This window comes from Callithrix jacchus, chromosome 1, assembly GCF_049354715.1.
Source record: "Callithrix jacchus isolate 240 chromosome 1, calJac240_pri, whole genome shotgun sequence".
NCBI lineage: Eukaryota > Metazoa > Chordata > Mammalia > Primates > Cebidae > Callithrix > Callithrix jacchus.
In genome coordinates, this window is record NC_133502.1 from 6,012,755 (window position 1) to 6,037,123 (window position 24,369).

At 36.8% G+C, this 24,369-nt stretch overlaps 1 long non-coding RNA gene across 1 annotated transcript in view; it reads left to right on the plus strand.

The window, feature by feature from the left end:
* The window catches only part of LOC144578924 (uncharacterized), a 45,832-nt gene extending 30,974 nt beyond the window's left edge, over positions 1–14,858 (plus strand). Inside the window, exon 4 of the long non-coding RNA XR_013525490.1 lies at positions 10,521–14,858. This is a non-coding gene — a long non-coding RNA (uncharacterized LOC144578924). The remainder of the gene's footprint in view (positions 1–10,520) is intronic.
* The last annotated feature ends 9,511 nt before the right edge of the window (positions 14,859–24,369 follow it).

A 24,369-nucleotide genomic window follows, 5' to 3' on the forward strand; every position in this document is an offset into this window, starting at 1 on the left:
GTGAGGTCTCTCTAACCAGGTTGGGACAGGATCCCTGCACCTCCCAGACCTGCATGGCCTCTGACACCTCTGCTTGTCTTCCAGTCCCTCAGAAATAACTCATCCAAAAACTCTGTGAACATTCACCCTGTCTGCGTGTAGCTAATTCCTCAGCCAAGAACCCATGGTAACCCTTGCCTACCCTCTGGGGCTTCAACACCGTGTAGTCATGTTCTCTCTCATATCCTGCCCATAAATTCTAGCTTCAGCAGCACCCAAGTCCGATCTCTATCTTTTCCATTCGGCAAAACCTCCTACGACCTTCAGGCACAGCACTGCAGCTCACAGAGAGTGTGTATGTCTTTTTCTTCTTTTAAGGATCACAGTCCTGATCTGCATGTGATCTAGTATCTGAAAATCGTTTTGACATTCTTTTTCTAGATTTATGGTTGATCAGATGGGAGGGAAAATTTGGATAAGTTATTCCAGTTGTACATTTATATCTCTTGTAAAGTTTATTTTTTTTCTACATGGATTTTGTAATTTGAAGATTTGAGTTGCAATTCTTGATGAAGATTGGGAAATTCTTAGTTATTATGGTAAACAAATACAAGTCCTGCTGCTGTTCACTGCCTGAGAAGCCTATTAAAAGGCACGGATTGGCGAAGGGAAAGCAGCTTTGCTAATCAAACAGAAGTTGGGAAAGGGCCAGGCTCATGCCGCTGAAACACAATTTCCAGTGAGTTTAAGAAAGGAAACTAAGTATGAGAAACACACCAGAATGGTGCAGGATATGGGGTCTACATGTCTCGCTTCAATAACCATCTTGAGTTAGCGTCCATCTGAAGTACGGGCTCACACCATCTCAACAATGACTGGGCTGTATATTAAGTTACTTGAGGTGATCTCCAAATGGCAGAGAATTCCTCAGCTGAATCTCTGGGCCTGGTTCATTTCAAGATTAACCCCTGGAATTTCTAAGCAAGCAAATAATTAGATAAGGAAGCACAGTGCCAGGAGTGTCTGGTGGGAAGGGAGGGGAAGAATTTTGAAGTACATCTCAAGGCTAAGACTAGAGAAGCAGAAAAATGTTTAAAAATCCATTCTGAGGGCCGAGCACGGTGGCTCACGGTAATCCGAGCACTTTGGGAGGCCGAGGTGAGTGGATCACTAGGTCAAGAGTTCAAGACCATCCTGGCTAACATGGTGAAAACCCATCTCTACTAAAAATACAAAAAATTAGCTGAGCATGGTGGCACACACCGGCAGTCCCAGCTACTTGGGAGGCTGAGGCAGAAGAATTGCTTGAATCCAAGAGGCAGAGATTGCAGTGAGCCAAGATTGCGCCACTGCAGTCTAGCCTGGGTGAGAGTGCAAGACTCCATCTCAAAAAAGAAAAAAGAAAATCTATTTTGAATCTAAATTGCCTAGTTATGTATGTCATCAAATATTATTATTTCTGTTCCAAGTTTCTGTGCTCTCTCAGAATATGGTAACATTCGATTTGCCTCACTTTCTACGGTTTCTTACCCTGTCTTCTGAAGTTTTCACTGGTTTGCCCTTGTTGCATTATTTGTGTTGAATTAAGAAGAATCTTTTAGTTTGTCAATTTTATTTTCAAATTTGTATTGGAGGCCATTTTCATCATGAACGTATATCTACTTTTTCAAATCAGTTATATATTCTTTATATTTTCCAGTTTTGAGCTAAAATTGTGAATATTCTTTCACCTTCTTGAAGTTAAACTGAAACAGAATTATATTTATATTAATGCCTGGGTCTTAGCATTCCAAATATCAGAAAGCAACTTTTGTTTCCCTAGACATGGAGGCTGTCAGAACCCTCTTCAAACTCTCAGTCGTCTTTCTGAGCAGGCAAAGGACTTCACTATAAACGTGGCTCCAAATACCAAGTTCCTTTTTTGGTGTGTTTCTGTGTTCTATCATTGATTGTTGGTTCAATATATAAATAAGAATTTTTCCAGGCATCTTTATGTAGTGCCTCATATACATTTTATTTATGAATACAGCTATTATGTTTACTATATTTTAAGTGTTTAATGGACAAATGAACTGATTTCATGCAGAAATATATAGTAAAACAATGGTACAAAACTATATGAAAATGTGCTCAATACAATTAGAAGTAAGAGAAATACAACATAAAACTACAATGAAATACCATTGCATACCCTCTGAATTAATTTTAAAACATTACAGAATGCCAGTAAGCATGTGAAGCTACAGGAACTCTTCTGCGTTATTTCTTGTTGTTTAAAATTCTATGTGTTTGATTTTTAATGACATTGAAATATATTTTTTACATTTATTTTCTAGTTGTTTGGTGTTAATATATATTGATTTTTGAATGTTGTATGAAATTAACATTGATTTCAAATGCTTGTTATTTTTGATTTTGTGCATATGTAATCATATACTTGCTAATATTAATTTTTGTTTCTTTTTCTTTCTGAGGTTAATACATTTATTTCTATGATTTATACATTTTATTTATTTTTATTGCTATAATTCCTTTAGTCAGAATACCAGCATTATATTGGTATTCTTACTATATCAACAATAGAATTGTTAATATGGACAACTTTTTTGTTGTTGTTTCTACACTAGTATGTAAAGACAGAGATGATATAATATTTGTATTTAATTTTCTTGCCATTAAGAAAATACTGATTAACAAATGTTGAATTTTGTCAAGTAATATTTTCCATACCTTTTAAAATGAACCAAGTTCATTCTTTGATTTTAACATAATAATACATTTAAACACATTAGTACATTTGGTATTAACACACTAATATGTGATAATAAGGAAAAACATATTGATTTAATTTCAGATGTTGAAACCTTGTATTTCTAAACCAAGCTCCACTTCTCTATTACATATGATTTCTTCTGTATATTGTTACATTTCTTTTGCAAGTATCTTCCGTTTATGATACTTTACAACATCGTTTGGATCTGTGTTCATGAATGATATTAACCTTTAATTTTTCTGAACTTTAATATTCTTGTATGATTTTACAATCTTTATTTTGCTGTTTCATAAAATGAATCAGAAAGTTTTCCTTCTTTTCTATTACCCGGAAGACTTATATAAGATCATGATTAGTTTTGAAAACTCTTTAGATAGTCCCTAGTGAACATACTTGGACCTAGAGTTTTCTTTGTGAAATTTAAAACCTGATATGTAACTATTTATATTTTTAATTTATTTTTTACTGGGTGTCTATTTTCTAAAAAATTTGTCCATTTCATGTAATTAGAAAACATGTTGTAATAAAAGTAGAAACATCCCAAATATTGCTAATCTGGTGAATTGATAAACTGAAGTAAATTCATACAGTTGAAATGACTAAGAAATTTGAAAAGGCTAAATCATTGATATTTGCAACAACTTGGGAGAATCTTAACTTCTCGAAGGCAAGAAAAAGAAGCTATCTTCAAAGCCTGCATACAGTATGATTTTATTTTTACGACATTCTGGAAAAGATAAAACTGTAAGGAGAGTGTTTTTGAATGACTGACATTGGAAGGAGGTTTCATACAAGAATTTCAGACACTGATGGAATTGTTCTTTGTACCAGTTTTCATCATGATTACACGACGATATACATTTTTAAACCTCAGAATATTATATACTGCAAAGGGTATATTTTTATGTATGTAAACTACATTTTTAATATAAAAAAGTACAAAGAAACAAAAATCTGATGCTTTGAAGTTATGCTTAACATCTTGTCAACTGTAGCATCTGTCCCGATATTTCCTTTTTTTAATCTTTTATCAGTCATCTAGGACAGCTCTCTTCTTATTGTAATTTGGGTTAAATAATATATGTGACACTTGAGCATTATGAGGCCAATGATGATTATGGAAACTGTGAAGTTGCCTGGCTTTATTTTGTTTCTTTGGAAACCTTAAGAAAAGGAAATGACAGGTTTAGGTCAGCCAACTCTCAAGCCATAACATACTGTAAAAACCAGAGTTCTTAGTAGCATTTAAGGTGACATAAAACTCTTATAGCCTCAGGACTGACTGATGAAAATCAGGCCAGGAATCAAATACCAGGGTAGGAAAGCTAGTAAGATATCGAGTGCTAAGCCATGATATATATCCTAGGTCAAAAATAGTGTCATGATTGGAATGAGTACATAGCCTTATTCTGGTATGTGAAAATTTGAATAGCAGAGTCTGAGAATTCCGAATGCACAGATTTTCTTGAAACTTCTGTTTAAGTATCTACTTTATTTCTTTGTGAACAAGAGCAGGTTCCCCTTATCTGAAAACCTTTCAAAGATCACATTTGAAGCAGTGACTTTATCAAATGACACTTGTCCTCTTCCTTTCTCCTATTTACTAGAGAGAGCAATTCACCTTGTCCTTAGACCAACTGTTCTGTGCAGGAGATGTACAAAGAGGGAAGAGAAGAAACACACAATACAAGGGTGAACAGCCTTTATCCCAAGTATATAGCAATACAGATAAAATAAGCAAATGGTATAATAAGCAAATTGATATGGAAGGAGAGAAGAAAAAAGATATGTATATATTTACACTCACCAGACTATAGAGGAAGCATCACCAAACTGTTTCTGGTGATTCAGTGCTGTTTCTGAGAAATCTCTATTTCAATGTATTCTTATATGTTAGTTATTGAAATCTCTCATAGCCTCAGGACTGACAGTGGTGAAAATCAGGCCAGGAGTCAAATGTCAGGGTAGGAAACTAGTAGGATATTGAATGCTAAGCCATGATATATATCCTAGGTCAAAATAGTGTCATAATTGGTATAAATACATAGACTTCTTCTGGTATGTGAAAAGCAACAGCTTGGGCTCCAGTCAGACACTACACTCACCAGACTACGGAGGATTCACCACCAGACCAGAAAGCATCACTCTGGGCTCCAGAGTTGGACACTCATCCGTGCACAGATAAGGAGAGGTCTCATGAAGCTTCCGTGCAGTCAGGGACCCTAGCTCTTTTTGTAATGAGTTGTTTAGCATGAAGCCCAGTCACAACTTCACAACTGGGCACAAGGAACACAAAAAGATCAACCTGCTTTTCCAATATTCTGTTGTTTTTCGATAACTAACGTGTAGGAATAGACTGAAATAGAGATTTCTCAGAAACAGCACTGGATGAACACCTCGAGGGGCTCACATAACCTGTTCCAGGACTTGCTGACCATTGTTTGTGTCCACGCTCAATTAAGTTCAAATTTAAAATTTAACTTTTCCTCCATACCAACCTCCGTGGAGAGAGAGAGAGGCTTTACCAAGTAAGAAGTAGCTTAAACTCCAGAGGAATTCTAGGGCACTACTATCATGCATTGAGATGAAATTTATAAAAATATGGAGAGTTTTCAGAAGATGTTTTTTAGATGTGCAGAATGTAAAATTGGATGGCAAAAGGAATCCTAAACGTACTTATACTCTCCCATGATGCAGGATTGAACTTTCTAGCCAGGATATTGGAGCTGTGCTAACATGTTTCTGGAATGGCTTCTTGAAGCTTGGATATAATAATGACCTATGGACTGACGAAAATGCCTTCCTAGAGTATTAGAAAGAGTTGAGAAACTGTGGGGGCCAATATATTAGAAGCAACTTTTATGTGAGAGCAGAGTCATCAACTGACTGTGTTACTCAGAAGGGTTCAGAAGACCTGCCTTTAAAAAGCCAATTTGACTTAGCTTAGGTTCACCTCAAAAGCAGCAGTCATGGTTAGTTCATTCAAGAGCCTTTTGTGGCGGCACTTAAGCAGTTAGGGAGGCTAGCTGATACTTAAGCTAACCAGGCATCCTATTCACTTGGCTGCCGTGTGTCTCTTTTTTAATGGATCATCTCTGGTCAGCAGAAAAATTGCATATTTAAAGCTCAGAAACACAATGTACATGCATCATCATTCTCAAAATTTTCTTTTCTTTTTTTATTTGTTTTTTCTTCAAGTCCTTGATCAACCAGGCAACCTTTTTACTACTTATCACCTGGGGCTCCATCTTCACCTGTACCTTAAGTTGCCTCTCCCTTAATTCAAAGAGAACATCTACATTTACCACTCTAAAATTCGTTCATATCCTTTCATCATCATATTATAAGTCCAGTCTCTGACAAGGTCTACAGCTACCATCAACGTATTATAGCAATCTATTGGTGAGCCAGATCCAGTTAATTTCTTCTTTGGTGATTGGCCTAGGAAAGCCATCATGTGTCCATAAGTGCAAACTGACAAAGAGGCATCAATTCAACAGCTAAATGCTATGGTATATGAGCCACCTATTTATATAATTTATTTTTAACTTCTGCATTTGTTTGGGCCTAATTTTGGACATGCATCTTCAACACAGAATAGATTATAGCTGTTTCCATTCAACTGAATGACTCTGAATCTGTGAAATCTCAACTCATGGTGCAAAACATCACTAGTTACTTAATGCAGGGTAACTAGCAACTGATTGACTCTACCATGAGAGTGTCATGTTTGCCTCAGAATCCTAGAGCTATTTCTGTCACTCTTTTTTTTTTTTTTTTTTTTTTTTTAAGACAGAGTCTATTTTGCCCAGGCTAGAGTGCAGTGGCGTGATCTTGGCTCACCACAACCTCTGCCTCCTGGGTTCAAATGATTCTTCTGCCTCAGTCTTCTGAGTAGTTGGGACTACAGGCACGTGCCACCATGGCCAGCTAATTTTTGTACGTTTTAGTAGAGACAGGGCTTCGCCATATTGGCCAGACTGGTCTCAAACTCCTGACCTTGTGATCTGCCCACTTCAACCTCCCAAACTGCTGTGATTACAGGCATGAGCCCCTGTGCCTGGTTCACTCTGTTTTGTTTTGTCAATGAGGATACCAAGTAGCCAGAGACTCCACTTAGCATACCCATTCTCCTTAGATCTTCTGCATCACGTGGCCCAAGTTGCAGAGTAGATTTCACAGCCACCCAAACCTCCCTCAGTAGGTTTTCTCCTTGGAGATCTACTAAAACACATCTAACTCTAAGGTCTGCCTCTTATTAATTGTGAGACACTGAAAACTTCACCATGTTTCATCAAGGCTCTGATTTCTGAATTACAAACATGATGAAGAAGAATGTCCTACCTTCTAAAGTTATTGGGAAAAAAACTATACGCATAATATATAATTGTGACATTTTACTGCCAACATAGTCTATAACAGTTTAAATTAAACTATGAATAAAATTAAGACTTGTCTCCTTGGAGTCTAATCACTAAATCCAATTGATATTTTTCAGGACATACTTATTTCAGTTCACCTTTCAATAATTTCTTACTTCTTATGTTGGATCCTTCTTCACTTTTTAAGGCTTTTTCCTTCAATGTGACCTAGAGCATTTTCGTTTCCTAGTCTTCCTATTTCTCAAGAAAGTTATTTATAAAATTGTGGTAAGATTGTGATTTTTGGTCTTATTCTATTTTGGTAGTCCTTCCTTCTCACACACAGAAAGAAGATACCTCTAAGATTTCTGTCTGTGGCCTTGTTCAAGTCGCAACCTACATTCTACAACTTTGGATGATTTAATATATGCTCAACATCTTACTTTTTGCCTATATGTTGATGACCTCCCAATTTATATCTTTATTCTAAATGCCTCTTCCCAGAAGAAGACTCATATGTCATTCAAGATCTTGCAACATTTTCTTACATACTTCTCACAATATTAAACACAATTAGCGAAATTAATTATTTCCACTATGTTTCACCTATATCAGATTATATGAAAACATGCATTATTTTTATCTTTCTAAATCAAATATCCTTTCTTATCCGTGGTGTCAAAAATCAAAACTCAGCCCTTCTGAGGACTCTCCCTGTCCAGGGCCTAATACAGTTCAGAGGAAATACATTTTCCAGAACCTGTGGCTGAGTCCTGCAATCTCAGCTTACACTCCGCCACCCTGCAGGGACATCTGTTGTCTGAGGCGTGAGGTTTCTATGCCGGTGGCTGCTTTGTCTGTTTCTGTGTTATATCTGGATACAAGGAGCTTTGGGAATTTGGCAGTGCGTGGTCGAGCCAGCCTTCCTGGACCACAACCTGCCACTGTTCCCCGCCAAGATCCTGGATGTTTTACATCATCTTTGAAAAGAACTGTTTATAAAAGCCTTAACACCCACGCATTTTAAAACACAATCTCCTTCCTATTTTGGCTCTTGAGGGCTCTCTCTTCAACCTCATTGTCAGTTTCTGCCTCATTCTGTCAATCACTTTCTTTTACAGCTTCCACCTCTGTGAATTCTGCATAGTCTCCCCACCCACACCCCTTAATTCTTTGGGGTGGGAGGAGTTGAATAAGAATTGAAATGTTATCTTTTCTATTTTCCGTATAACACATCTTGTTTCATCAGTATGTAATGTGGCTATTAACTTAATCAGTCAGATGTGAGACCTTAAGAATCATTTGAGGTTTTTCCTTCTCAGATCATCAATTCTTAATGTTTCTAACTTTAGATTCTCTCAAATCCGTCCTCTGCTCACTGTCTTCCCTGCCATTCGCTTAGCAAAAGGCCCCATTATTATGCCCTTACTTATCTCCCTGCCTCCAGCATCAATTCCCTTTAATCAATGTTCTAAGCTCTTGATGGTGCAATATTTGTAAAATACAAATCTCATCTTGCTACCACCTACACCACACCCACCTGCTTTAAACCACTTATTGGATGTTTTTAAAAATTTCCCTTTGCCTAGAATTTAACTAATTACCTAGTTAATGATAGTTCCTATGTACTGTAGGGTCCCTCAATGCCAAGTATGAGTACAGGCTGTATATTCCGTATCTCCTTTGGTCTACTATATCCTTGTGATATATATTATGCCATTCTGAGACGATGAAACTGAGAATTCGAAAGCTTGATTAATTGGCCCAAGTAATCTACCTTGCTACTGATGGAAACAAGACTCCTGTTCAGATCTCTTTGAATAACTTATCATTCACATATAATCTTCCATATTAATCCACATCTTTGACAGTTCCTGTCATATCACCTGTGTTCTAGTCAAAGCAAAATATTGTTTTTTATTCATTTGTTTGTTTGCCCCAAATGCCTGTCAGAATTTTGTCACTTTAAATGTCTTACTTCACTCTGTTTGTAATGCTGATCATGGGTTCCTTTCTTAGTCCAGTTCAACTTGAATTTAGGGTAACAAAAGTGACACCAATGCTAGAAAAATGTCACTGACAAGCAGTGTTCATATTAAGTACCCCTTTTATGCACCCAGAAAGTCCTATGCCTGCCACCATCATTGACTCCCTGATGTTGTCATTTTTTTTTCTCTTAAGTAGTTTCATAGTAGGAAGGGATCTTGAGAGTAGGACATGTCTTTTTCACTTTTATGTAACACCAGAAAAATGACAATTGGTGAGAGGCAATGGACACAAATGAAGACAAATTTGCTAAGTAAGTGAAAACATGAGTAAATGAATGCATTTTAATGTTGTTCAGACTATACTGAGCTCTGATTCTTTAGTTACCATGCAGGCTGGAGATGACATCCTTCATGAGCCCAGTCATGTGTTTGGATCATGACATTCTTTTTGAATGCCTCACTGCCTCTGATAAGGTTTCTATGTAGGTTGCAAAACCCCAGAGCTGTAATTTGCTTCTGTTCTTTTTCTCTTTTGAGTCCCAATATTCTCAAACCTTCCCTATTTTATTGGGATCATTAATGACCTACTATTTTAGCTTATTTTTTTCACTCTATTTTTGAATCAGTCATCTTCTTTGACAAGCTGGATGAAATTTTTAATGAAATTTTAAAATTAAAACAATATTAATTTTCTTGTCAACATACCTGTCTGGGGTCAGCAGAATTCTAGGATGGCCCCTAAAATTCCCGCCACCTGATGGATACTTTGTGTGTTCCCTTCTGCTTGAGTGTGGGCAGGGACATATAATGGGATAGTAACTCTTGGGATTATGTGACATTATTTAATAAGACTCCATCCACTACAGCAGACTAGAAGGAGATTCTTCTGCTGGCTTTGAAGAATCAAGTTTCCATGCTGTGACGGGGGCATGTTGATAGAATCTGAAAGCAGACCTTAGGGGCTGGGAATAAACCCTGTCTGACAACTATCCAAAAACAAAAGGGAGGGGGACCTTGGTTCTAGAATCAAAAGGAACTGAATTCTATCAAAAACCATGCCAAGTTGAAAAGTGGACTCTGAACTTCATATCAGACTGTAGTCGCTGCCAATGATAAATTCAACTAGAGAGACCCTGGGCAGAAGTCCCTGCTTTACCTGTGTAGCACTCCTGAACCACAAAAACTGTCACATAATACACATGTGTGTTCTAAGCTGCCATGAAAGTGGTCATCTGTCATGACACAATAGAAAATTAACGCACTGGTCCTCATTTCTGTCAATAGCCCTGTGGATGTTGCTGGTATCTCACTTTCATGTATCTTGGTTAATAGTGGGATACATTTGATTGTCATTGTATTGGTCTCTTCCTTTTTCTAATGGAGATAACCTTAATACTGCCTTTCTGCTGTCTTTTACAGATCTCCATCAAATCTGAGGGGTTTTGCTTAACAATGCTTTATTCTGCTCCACCAGTTAGATACAATACTGTCTGCTTCTAACAAATTGCCACCATTTATCAGCAATCAACGTGGACCTAAAATAGAAGGGAAAGAAAACTCCAAGGATTACAGAGGAAAACTTCATTTCCTGACCTTCCAATCTGTACTTAAAAGGCAAGCATTGAATTTGTGTGCTGCTGGAGTGTTATTAAATAGAATCTTTAATTTGGATAATAAAAATATATATTTGCATAGTAATTTGAACATTAATCTTCACAATACAATGAGAAGTCATGAGATATATTATTATCTTCATTATATCATGTATATGATTTCACCAAGGTTATTTAAAGGATAGTAGTAAAGCTGATCATGGAGTTAATTTATTTTGCTGTATCAATCCTACACATGTTGCACACCTGCCCTGCTTCCTAAGAAAATATAATCACTTGTGTATTTTATTTCAAACATCATAGCATTCATAAACTCTTACTGCACTCTCTAACTTTTTAAAAATGCTACTTCTTTTTCCAAATATTTTTAGAAAAATTTTCAGATATGTAGCATAGTTGAAATAATTTTAGTGTCCATTAATATATCTGTCAAGTGTCTACCATTGACATCCTACTTCTTTCTTTTGAGTTTTTACTTACAATTGAAAGTACAGATCTTAAGTGCTCATTGTCTCAGTTTTGACAAAGGTATGTACCTTTTTAAGACACCCAGAACAAACTGACATGTTGTTCCAGATTATAAATATTAAGAACTTTTGTGTAACACCTACAACAATATTCCTCTAGCCTTAAAGTACTTGCTAAAATCAAAACTTGCTTAAACCATCAGCTTTCTTTGTTAACCTGAACCCACAGAACATACTTTTCCAGCCTTGCTTACCCTGAGGCCATTTACTTTAGAAAACTACTCTGCCTGGCACATCACACTCTCTTTCCTTGTCCTTTTTACTCCTGATCAACCTGCTTCCCTGAGACATATAAAACCTTTGCTTATGGCCAGAAGGCAGGGGTGTCTTACTTTCACGATGACCCTCCTGCTAACCATGAATAAAGACCTTCTTTTTCAGATCCACTCCCATGGTGCTTTATTTCAGGGCATTTTGACAAGTGAACATAAAGCTCTTTTCTTTAGATAACAAAATGGTACTAATTTATTACATAATTAATGGGAATGCTACTTACAATGAACAAATATAAAGATGGTAAATTGATCAATAGACATGTCTTATTTTGATATGCATGTTTCTGTTTTGTTTTGTTTTCTTTGTTTTTGCTTTTATTTCCCATTTGCTTATACTATCTCTTTTACTTAAGTAAAGAAAAATCTAAGCAGGAAAGAATACAGGAAGAGCATGCACTATTCCTAATACGGTAGAAATTTGGTGAAAATTGGACTTTAGACACATGCCCTCTTTGAAAATAATCCCCAGATAGGCATTTGAGGGTGAAAAGAAATTGCAAATGAGAAGTAAAAAAAAGGTGAATAAGTGCATGTGAATCCTAGTGCTTTTAAGAGCCTGGATTAGTCATGATTCAGTTCGTAAAAGTCTAGTTATTTCAACCAAGAGCTTGTTTTCTATAAAAGCTGTGAAATTTCTGAAAGTTCAGATGCTAGGCTGAACCTCAAAGAATCTTTCTCAGAATATGTACAACTGGCTCTGGGCTACCCTTCATATGTTGAAAGCGAGAAATCGTCAGTTACCTACAATGCTGTGTCGGGGCTTAGAACAAGACACTTCACAATATGGCAACTTGGTCGTTGGGAACACTGCAGAAGCGAGAAGGTTACTCTGACGATCTCCCACCTTTCTCCCTGATGCATGATCATAAGTAAATTATTTGGCCTACCTTACCTGATAGTCGGTCATAAGAACCTCATTGTAGGAGGCTTCTATCTTATATCCAGAGGCCAAGAAGAATCTGAACTAACAAGTCTTCCTAAGTTCCCCCAAGTTCATTACCAGTAGGTCATACCCTATTTTTGTCCAATCATACTTCTACACAAGTGTCCAGCTTAAATCATAAAAACAGTGTTTGTCCTAGATCTTTGGGTCTTCACTTCTGAAGGCTCCCATGTCACATTAAACTTTGATTAAATAAATTTGTTATGCTTTTCTCATGTCAATCTATGTTCTGTTATAGGAGTGTAAGCCATGAACCTTGACATGGGCAAAGAAAATGAATTACTTTTTCTCCCCTTTAGCTGTCAAGGCAGTGGCTTCTTGACATCTTGGAATCCAGAGAATGTATAGCAAAACTCCAATGCTGGGATTAAGAGAATAAATAAGTTGCCACTACAACTACTTCTGCCCTTGGTACTGCTTCTGCTTTTACATCCATAAATGTAGAAAACACTCTCTCTATTTTTTTATTATTTGCCAAACTTGCTTTCTAAAAAACCAGAGTGAACAACAGTTAACTCCCGTGAAGACTAATTAAAGAAAATAGATTTTATTTAGAACTGAAAATGGAAGTACAAACTAGTATGGGAAATAAACCTCTTAGACCACAAATATCTTCAACTAGAAAAAAGCAGGAATGGGTTGAGTGAGCACATTGCCATAAATATGGTAATCTATTTATGAATAGTTTTCACTTTATCATGTTGCATGTTCTTAAAGCTAATTACATAGTTGTGTCATGTATTGTACATTTAAAATAGTATGCAGGAATATTCCATTTTTAACTATAAGTATCTTTTACAATTTTGTTTTGAATGGGTCATGGTCACATAACTTAAAATAAATCAAATTAAATTGAAGCAGTGGATGGCAAGGCAATAGATATGAAATAAAAATGATTGTTCCTTTTGAAGTTAAAAAGTATATAAATTAAAATACCATTCCGATGAACTGTGTAACAAGAGCTTAACTAGTGCCTAGAAGCAAAAACAGTTTCCACTAATTTAATTAGGAAAAAATTACATGAAATAATTGACCAAAAATGACCACTGATTTCCCCAAGAGTTTCAGTTATAGTCTTGGAAATCAGGTCATAAGCGGCACTCCAGGCTTCTCCTTTCTTTACAGAGCTAGTTGATGCCAAGTGGCCAAATCTGAGAACAACGGGGTTAACCCAATTTTAAGTTAGTCTTTGATGCACTTCCAAATCTCCTTTTGTGGGAAATGAAAGTGAATTGCTTTAAGTAGTTGCACAGTGGAAATAGATCAGAACAGTCCATCTCCGGCCTTTGTAAGAAGATGGTTTAGCTTATTTCTTCTTTGGAACAATATGTCTTGGTTGATTGTCCGTATCTGTTTGAAACAAAAAGACCTACAGATACCTGAAGCAAATGCAGCCCCATTCAACAAGTACAGTCATCTCCATGGAAAACTACTTATGGGAGATTTTATGTTAAACACAATGTTAACGGGTTTATGTTTACTGGAAAATGTGTTTCTGTGAATTAGTACTCCCTGTTTCATGTGCTTCTGTATTGAATACTAAGAGGCTAGAAAAAGACAAAGATTGGGCTAAGTTAGTATGCAGTTTTACAATGGGAAAATACTAAATCATGTTTCTAAATAAAAAGAAAACCTCTGGCTTGTTTTGCATAATGAGAGATAGTTCATTTCTTACAAAATGCCTCCCTATTGAATAAGGTTGAAAGTACACACAATACCCATATGGTCCCCACAGATCATTTATCATTAACTCCTTTCAAATATAACTTCTCTTTCACCTACAAAGAAACTTAGACAACAAAGGCCACTCCTTATGTTCAGCAGAGCATATTTGAATGCAACCTACTATGGTGGAGGTTATGGCACCCTCCTGCCCTGTAACTAACTCATTATCATAATGCCAAATTTTCACACACACCTACATAAAAAATAACTGGAAAGACATGCACCAATTGGAGCAATGATGATAATACCAGCATTGACTTATTTAAAAAGCTCAATTAAAGATTATTAAGAACAGAACAGCAGAATATTCTTGCTTCTTCCTAACTTTCAAAAAGAATAGTAGATCAAAAAACTTACAGCTAAAATCTACAATTTACTTAGGGATAAAGGTATCCTTGTAAACTTTAAAACATGAAAAAAATGGTGAAAAACTCGTTGGCTGCTACCATATCCACATGGCAGCAGCATTTGTTTAGGAGGAAACAGCTAACTAAGGCAATTGGACATCTGTTGGCTTGAAAAGAAGACACTAATTTTTATGCATGAATATACTTAAAATTGTTAATTTTAAGTTTTTAATTATAATATAAAAAGGTATAGCCATATATTTGTTAGTGAACCATCTTGTTATTTTAAAATATTGTAAATAAATATGAAAAAATTTGCATCTACCCTGCTTTCTTGTATGAATTGAACTTTATGAAACCACATATTTGAAATGAGACACTTCAATTTGTACAAGTTGTTCAACTTCAGAAGGAGTAAAGGCCAGTTTCAGTGGCTTACGCCAGTAAACCCAGCACTTTGGGAGGCTGAAGTGGGCAGATCACGAGGTCAGGAGATCGAGATCATCTTGGCTAAGATGGTGAAACCCCATCTCTATCAAAAATACAAAAAAAAAAATTATCTGGATGTAGTGGCATGTGCCTGTAATCCCAGCTACTCAGGAAGCGGAGGCAGAAGCATCACCTGAACCTGGCAGATAGAGGTTACAGTGAGCCGAGTTCATGCCACTGCACTCCAGCCTGAGTGACACAGCAAGACTCCATCTCAAAGTAAATAAATATATATACATATATATATATATATATGATAAATTACGTTATCATTGTTTTGCAAACACACATGAAAAATTGATCTATAAGATAATTATTACTATTTTAAAATATTGCAGAAAGAGAAACAACAGAGCAGTGTTTGCTTCCTGAAAGGAATACACAACGTATAAAATAGTATTGATCTCTGTTGTCTCCCAAAATATCAGACTATATTTTGATTGTAACTCTGTAACGTTTGTCAGAACATACAAGAAACAGTAAGAATGTTGTATGACATAGGGATGCTATCAGAAATATCGAAATAATGTAATTGTCTGTGGGATAAACAACCACCTAGAAATAATGGCATGAATTCTAACACTTTGTGAAAACAAATTAGAGTACAGATTCAAGAAGCTAAGAGTATCCTTGGCAGGATAAAAATGGAGAAAATCTAATCTATGCATACAATAAAAATACAGTGAAACTCAATCACAAAATTTCAACAGCAATCAGAGAGGTTAAAAACACTTTTTATACAGAAGGAAACAATGATAGGAATGATGGCTGACTTCTCATCTTCAATGCCGGAAGGCAAAGCAATGATATCATTAAAGTTCATGAGAAAAAGATAAAGTTGACTTTGAATACTCTATCAAGTGAAATAATATTCTAGAAGTAAGGATGAACTATGACATTTTCATATAAGAAAAGCTAAGTGAATTCATTTTTACCTGTGCTACTAGAAATGCTAAATAAAGCTCTTCAAGCTTAAGGGAACAATTAAATGATAGAGACTCTATCAATAGAAAGAAATGCAAAATGAAAGAAATAATAAATATATGAATAGATATCAATAATTTTAATTTTTTTCTTCAGTTCATCAAAAGCAATTAAACTAACACTTCAAAGAAAAAAATGAGAATGTGGTGTACTGAATATTAGAAGTAAAATGTGTTACAATGATCATATAAAATATGATAGGGAGTGCAATGTGAAGATACTGCAATAACGTTATTAGATTTTACCTGAAATGGTACGACATAACATTTAATATACTGATAAATTAATTAGACATGCTTTAGCCTCTGGAGAAAACATTAGAAAAAAATACAAAAATTTTATGAGACCAACATCTAGATGTAGTGGCATGTGCCTGTAATTATCTGGATGTAGTGGCATGTGCCTGTAATCCCAGCTACTCAGGAAGCGGAGGCAGAAGAATCACTTGAACCTGGCAGATAGAGGTTGCAGTGAGCCAAGTCCGTGCCACTGCACTCCAGCCTGAGTGACAGAGCAAGACTCCGTCTCAAAATAAATAAATAAATAAGATAAATTACGCTATCATTGTTTTGCAACCACACATGAAGAAATTGATCTATAAGATAATTATTACTATACCAACATCATCCTGATACCAAAACCTGGCAGAGACTGAACAAGAAAAGAAAACTCCAGGCCAATATCCACAATGAACATAGATGCAAAAATCTTCAATAAAATACTGGCACACCAATAGCAACAGCACATCAAAAAACTTATTCATCATGATCAAATAGGCTTCATCCCAGGGATGCAAGGTGGTTCAACATATGCAACTCTATAAATGTAACCTAGCAAATAAACAAAACCAAAGACAAAACCCACATGATTATCTCAAAAAATGCAGAGAAGGCCTTGGACAAAGTTCAACAGCCCTTTATGCTAAAAATTCTCAATAAACTAGGCATGGAAAGAACATATCTCAAAATAACAAAAGCTATTTATGACAAAGCCACAGCCAATTTCATACTGAATGTGCAAAAACTGGAAGCATTCCCTTTGAAATCTGGCATGAGACAAGGATGCCCTCTCTCACCACTCCTATTCAATATAGTATTGGAAGTCCTAACCAGAGCAATCAGGCAAGAAAAAGAAATAAAGGGTATTCAATTAGGAAAGGAGGAAGCCAAATTGCCTCTATATGCAGACAACATGATTGTATATTTAGAAGACCTCATTATCTAAGCCCCAAATCTCCTAAAACAGGTAAGCAACTTCAACAAAGTCTCAGGATACAAAATCAGTGTGCAGAAATCACAAGCATTCCTATACACCAATAATAGACTTAAAGACAGCCAAATCAAGAATGAACTGACATTAACAATTGCTACAAAGAGAATAAAATACCTAGGAATACAACTAACAAAGGCAGTAAACGACCTCTTCAAGGATAATTACAAACCACTGCTCCAGAAAATAAGAGAAGACACAAACAGATGAAAATACATTCCATGCTCATGGTTAGAAATAATCAATATTGTGAAAATGGCCATAATGCCCAAAGTAATTTATAGATTCAATGCTATCCCCATCAACCACCTTCACAGAACTGGAAAAAAACCACCTTAAATTTCATATGGAACCAAAAGAGAGCCCGCATAGCCAAGTCAATTCTAAGCAAATGAACAAAACTGGAGGCATAATGCTACCTGACTTCAAACTCTACTACAAGACAACAGTAATCAAAACAGCATGGTACTGGTACCAAAACAGCGATATAGACCAAAAGAACAGAACAGAAGCCTTGAAGGCAATGCCACACATCTACAACCATCTAATCTTTGACAAACCAGACAAAAACAAGCAATAAGAAAAGGATCCCCTGTTTAATAAATGGTGTTGGGAAAACTGGCTAGCCATGTGCAGTAAGCAGAAACTGGACCCCTTCCTGACACCTTACACTAAAATTAACTACAGATGGATTAAAGACCTAAACACAAGACCTAACTCCATAAAAACCCTAGAAGAAAACCTAGGCAAAACCATCCAGGATATAGGCATAGGCAAGGACTTCATAACTAAAATGCCAAAAGCATTGGCAACAAAAGCCAAAATAGACAAATGGGACCTAATTAAACTCCAGAGCTTCTGTATAACAAAAGAAATAATCATTAGAGTGAACTGGCAACCTACAGAATGGCAAAACATCTTCACAATCTACCCATCTGACAAAGGGCTAATATCCAAAATCTGCAAAGAACTAAAACAAATTTACAAGAAAACAAACAAACCCATTCAAAAGTGGGTGAAAGACATGAACAGACACTTTTTAAAAGAAGGCATGTATGAGGCCAAGAAACATGAAAAAAATGCTCATCATCACTGGTCATCAGAGAGATGCAAATCAAAACTACATTGAGATACCACCTCACGCCAGTTAGAATGGCGATCATTAAACAATCTGGAGACAACAGATGCTCGAGAGGATGTGGAGAAATAGGAACACTTTTACACTGTTGGTGGGAGTGTAAATTAGTTCAACCATTGTGGAAGACAGTGTGGCAATTCCTCAAGGACCTAGAAACAGAAAACCCATTTGACCCAGCAATCCCATTACTAGGTATATATCCAAAGGATTATAAATCATTCTATTATAAAGACACATGCACATGTCTGTTCATTGTGGCACTGTTTATAATAGCAAAGTCCTCAAACCAACCCAAATGCCCATCAATGATAGACTGGACAAGCAAAATGTGGCACATATACACCATGGAATACTATGCAGCCATAAAATACGAAGAGTTAGTGTCCGTTGCAGGGACATGGATGAACCTGGAAACCATCATTCTCAGCAAACTGACACAAGACGAGAAAATCAAACACTACATGTTCTCACTCATAGGTGACTGTTGAACAATGAGAACATATCTACACAGGGAGGGGAGCGTCACACACTGGGGTCTATTGGTGGGGACTAGGGCAGTGCAGCAGGAGTAGGGAATTGGGGAGGGATAACATGGGGAGAAATGCCAGATGTAGGTGATTGGGGGATGGAGGCAGCAAACCACATTGCCGTGTGTGTACCCATGCAACAATCCTGCATGTTCTGCACATGTACCCCAGAACCTAAAGTGCAATAAAGTATATATAATATATAGATAAAAATTTATGCATTACTACATTCCTTTGTTTACCCTTTCTCTTTTTTTGTCTGTATCACTTTTAATTAAAAACAGTGGAGGTCATTGTTGGTTGCTTGACTAACCCTATGGACAACTACATTCTCCAAATTTAGCTTCCAATCATTGGTCCAAAGTTGCCCAAATAAGTCTATATTAGCCAATAAAACATAAATAGGCTACGTGAACTATGGCTTCCATGAAAGTCTATTACGATACAAATAAACTGTGAAATTATGGTGTCCATTTGTCTTTTGTTCTTCTGGATTGCAATGTCCTAAGTGATACTAAAAGTGAAGCAGGCACTTTGTGACCACAGAAAAGCTCACTCCACTTGAAAACAACAGAGAAAGGAATTGTGAAAGACCCTCATGTGCCTGATAACCCTGGGGTTCTTTCCTTAGCCCAGGACATTTCAAACTTCTGGATATGAAGAGGCAGAAAAAAAAAAGAGCATCTGTTTAAGACAGTTTATCAGGTTGGTAGTTGTGAATACCCAGTTCTTCTGTCTGAACAGATTTTTAAATGCTTCTGTTGCAGGTTGAACTGATAGTCTCTATAAATAAAGAATAAAGTTACTCTAGCTGGTCAATCTACTGGCTTATTTTAGGAGGTAAGAGTGACAGTTTTCTTAATAATCAGTGGGGACATAAAGGTGAAAAGATTTTCACTGCCTACTTCATCTTCAACATCACTTAGTGCAGTCCAGGTCAGAGAAGAACAAAAGACACAATGTTTTCACAGCCTATTTTTCCCTTTATGGGTTCTTAGGAGCCTCATTCTGTGAAGTCAAGTTATGTCTCACTGGACAGAACAGAGTTACCTGGGTACCCTTAAAGCAGTAATTACCTTTGTGAACACTGTTAGTGTCAGGAAAAAGAACAGCAGGTAATCATTGGTGAGGTAAAACTTGTTCAATTTCTCCATGAGGTGCTGTGTCTATATGTGCACGTGAGGTCAATATTAGAAATTAAGACAAGTCTCTAATGAAAACAAGTCACCTTTCTTAATTCAACTCGGTCCCCCACAGATAATTTAAAATTACTTTATTTTACAAAATCCTGCTAATGATGAATATCAGAATATAATAGGCTAAGAAACTGGACATATTAAAATAGCAAATTTATTAAAATTAGAAAGCAAACTAATATTGTGAAAGAATAATTCAGAGCGTAAATCAACGTTTTTGTTGAAAGCAGTACAATTTTTTTCCTACTTATCAAAATTGCAGGCATGTATATGCTATAGTGTCATAGAAACAAATTTGAAAAATCCTATGAGGTCATATAGGCCAGACTTCCAAACAGTTTTTCATATTTCTATAGTTTCTGAATTCCTCTACATATTTATTGTATTTGTTGAATAATTTACAAGATAGAGAAAATACATCATTTTGGTTTAGGCACGGTGGTTCACACCTGTAATCCCCGTACTTTGGGAGGCCAAGGTGGGCGGATCACCTGAAACCAGAAGTTGAGACCAGCCTGGCTAATATGGCAAAACCCTGTCTCTACTAAAAACACAAAAATTAGCCAGGCATGGTGGTTCACGCCTGTAGTCTCAGTTACTCTGGAGACTGAGGCAGGAAAATCACTTGAACCTGGAAGGAGAAGTTTGCAGTGAGCCAAGATGGCTCCACTGCACTTCAGCCTGGGCAACAGAGCAAGACTCCATCTCAAAAAAAAAAAAAAAATACATCCTTTTGTCTCCCAAATACTGATATATATTGTATTCTCATGGCTCAGGGAATCTTTTGAGCTTTATTATCCATACCTTACTTTTCTACTCTAGTGAAGGAGTAGGGTACTACCACTGTGAGTATCAGAACAAATCAGTAAGTTCACACAGTGTATGTTGACAGGGCTTAAGGAAAGTGAATTAAGAACACACAGTCCTCAGAGACTGAAGTCAGGAAAAGAAAGCTTCTTACCACGGCAAAGAAGTCCTATGTTGCAAAGAGCTTTGCAGATGAGCAACGTAAGACAAATTAGAAGGGGAGCTGGGGCGACAAGGCCAAATTTCATCAGCAATAAAATCATCTCTAGGTAAGTCAATAGATAATTACTTCAATAAAAGCTACTCTTCTCTATTTTATGTTTTACTCTTTTTCAAGAGAGAGGAGAGACTCCCCCTTTGTCATGCAGGCTGGAGTGCTGTGGCGCTATCTCGGGTCACTGTTACCTCTTCCTCCTGGGTTCAAGCGCTTCTCCTGCCTCAGCCTCCTGAGTAGCTGGGACTACAGAAGCCCACCACCATACCCAGCTAATTTTTATATTTTTAGTAGAAACAAGGTTTCAGCATGTTCGCCAGACTGGTCTCAAACTCCTGACCCCGAGTGATCTGCCCACCTTGGCCTCCCAAAGTGCTGGGATTGCAGGTGTGAGCCACCTTGATAGGCCTACTCTTCTAGATTTTAACTTTGTGGAATGGATAATATATTTTATTTTTTGGTATATTTATCCACATTTCTATTAGAAGTATCTTGAAATTGTATGGAGTTTTTAAATCTCACCTAAAATACTAAAATCTCTTTTCTGGGCTTCTCAAAAAGGTTTACTGCCATCTGAAACACTGGGACATAGGACAATTGGTCCTGTGATCCTTGAAGTTGTGTTGTTATCACACAGAAAACTCTAGAAAGGGAAAGAGATCTGCTATAAAGCCTTCCTCCCTCCCCTCTACCTTCTCCACACATATGCATCTGTGTGACAAGACTTCTTGTTTAAATTTATTGACACACAACATACTGAGTAAAATGCATAAAGTGTGAATTAACACAGTTCACCTATTCTCAGTTTCTCTTGCACCTTCTTACAAACCATGTTCAGGCATTTTTTTTTAATTTGGAACTTTCTACTATCAAAGTGAACTAATCTGAATAGTATAATAATGCAGCCACAAATTTATCACTAGACTTACATCTGTGTAACCCCTACACAAATCTAGCATCCAATGGTGCCCGATTCTTAATCACATTGTAACCTATTCCCTAGGAGTTACCACTATTCTTGTAACTATTATCATTAACTAGGATTGCTTGTTCTTCAGCTCCATGTAAATGTAATTATACAGTATATACTCTTTTGTATCTAGGTCCTTTTATCCATCATAATATCCATGAGGTTATTTCATGTCATGTGTCTGGAAATTTCCTTCTTTTATTTATTTTTATTTTTCTTTTTTTGAGATGTAGTCTCGCTGTGTCACCTCAGGCTGCGGTGTAGTGGCATGATCTCAGCTCACCACAACCTCTGCCTCCCAGGTTCAAGTGATTCTCCTGCCTCAGCCTCATGAGTACCTGGGATTACAGGTACATACCAATATGCCTGGCTAATATTTGTACTTTTAGGGAAGACGAGGTTTCACCATGTTGGCCAGGCTGGTCTTGAACATCTGACCTCAAGCGATCGGCCCTCCTTGGCCTCCCAAAGTGCTGAGGTTACAGGCATGAGCCACCTCACATGGTCCATTTCCTTCTTTTAAATTAATATTGTAGACCAGCTCACTCTGCCATTACTTCTATTTTCATGCTATGACATAGGCCGGGAGCATAAACCCAGACAATTATAAATTACAAGTCAGGATTAAAAACACAGGAAGAATTTTCTTCCTAGAATTCATTGACTCAGTTACTACTATTCCAGGTAAATTTTTGAGTTAATGTGCAGTTTGAATTATTTTCAGCCCATTCTGCTTAAAAGCATAAAAATTATCTTTCACAATTTGGACATTAACAATTTGCACATTCTCTATCCATAGAGAATAGGAAGAAGGACATATGGATTAATTTATTTCCAAAAGCAAGTTGCTTGCAGAAATTCACATTGCCTCCACTATGCATTTAATCTTTCAAAAATACTCATGGAGATCCAGCAAGAGTCAGAAATTATGTTCAGCACAGGTTATGAAATGATTTTTTAAAAAGTATCAACTATACCAAGAAACTAATTTCAGGGCTGCACATTTTTTCTCCTAGGCCCACAAGTATAGTAAAACCTGACAGCACAACGTGTAAGTGTTAGGGCAGAAATATACATGTGGTACTATGAAGGTACTGAGGACAGAGAAGTAAATGTTCTGGAGCTGGGAAGGAGAGACAAGGGTGGTGAACGCTAGTGGTACCATTAAACCATTTTTAGTGGAAGTGATGGAAGCAACCTTGGCCTTTAGTAAACCAAAACTGTCCTGAGGTAATGGCTTAATAATAATGTGTATTCTCAACAAGAAAATTTTCTTACAAACCTATGCTGTGTGCATCTATACAAACACAAAGAAGAGATATTTTAAAAAGGTATATGAGTTAGAAGATATTGGAAGTTAAGGTAACTTTATTCAGCAGTCACAATGTTATGGAATTTGTTAATATGAGTTCTGAGTAGCACCCAAGTTGTTTCAAAGTTAGATTAAAGATACTGTCTTTAACTTGTGTTTGTATCTTTCTTCCCATAACCGTGACATAGTATTATCAATAAGACTATAAAATCTTTTGAAAGAGCTGGGTTTAAGCAATACCACATTAAAGCACTCACATTGAAATATCATTTCCTATAGTTCCTCTTCCTCTTTACCTCCATTGATCCCTATGTATGAACCAGACCCTTGTTTTGTTATCTCAGAGTTAAGAGCAGCATTCCTTTAAGAGTTGAAGATTTTTCTTTTCTTTCTTTCTTCCTCCCCTTCCTCCTCCCCCATCTCCTCCTCCTGCTCCTCCTCCTCCCCCATCTCCTCCTCCTCCTCCTCCTCCTCCTCCTCCTCCTCCTCCTCCTCCTCCTCCTTTCTCCTTCTCCTTTTTGTTTTTTGGCAATGGAGCCTCACTCTGTCTCCTACGCTGGAGTGCATTGGTGGGATTTCTGCTCACTGCAACCTCTGCTTCCCAGGTTCAAGCAATTCTCCTACCTCAACCTCCCAAGTAGTTGGGATTTACAGGCATGCACCACCATGCCCCACTAATTTTTGTATTTAAAGTAAAGACAGGGTTTCACCATGTTGGCCAGGCTGGTCTCAAACTTCTGACCTCAAGTGATCCACTCTGCTTTGGCCTCCCAAAGTGCTGGGATTACAGGCATGAGCAACCGTGTGCCATGACTTGAAAGTTTTTCTGATAGAACTGCTTTTTTACAGAATATGTTATTTCAACTATGTTATTATTTGTATTTTATTATATTTAATAATAATAATGTTGATTGTGTTTGATCAATTTTCAA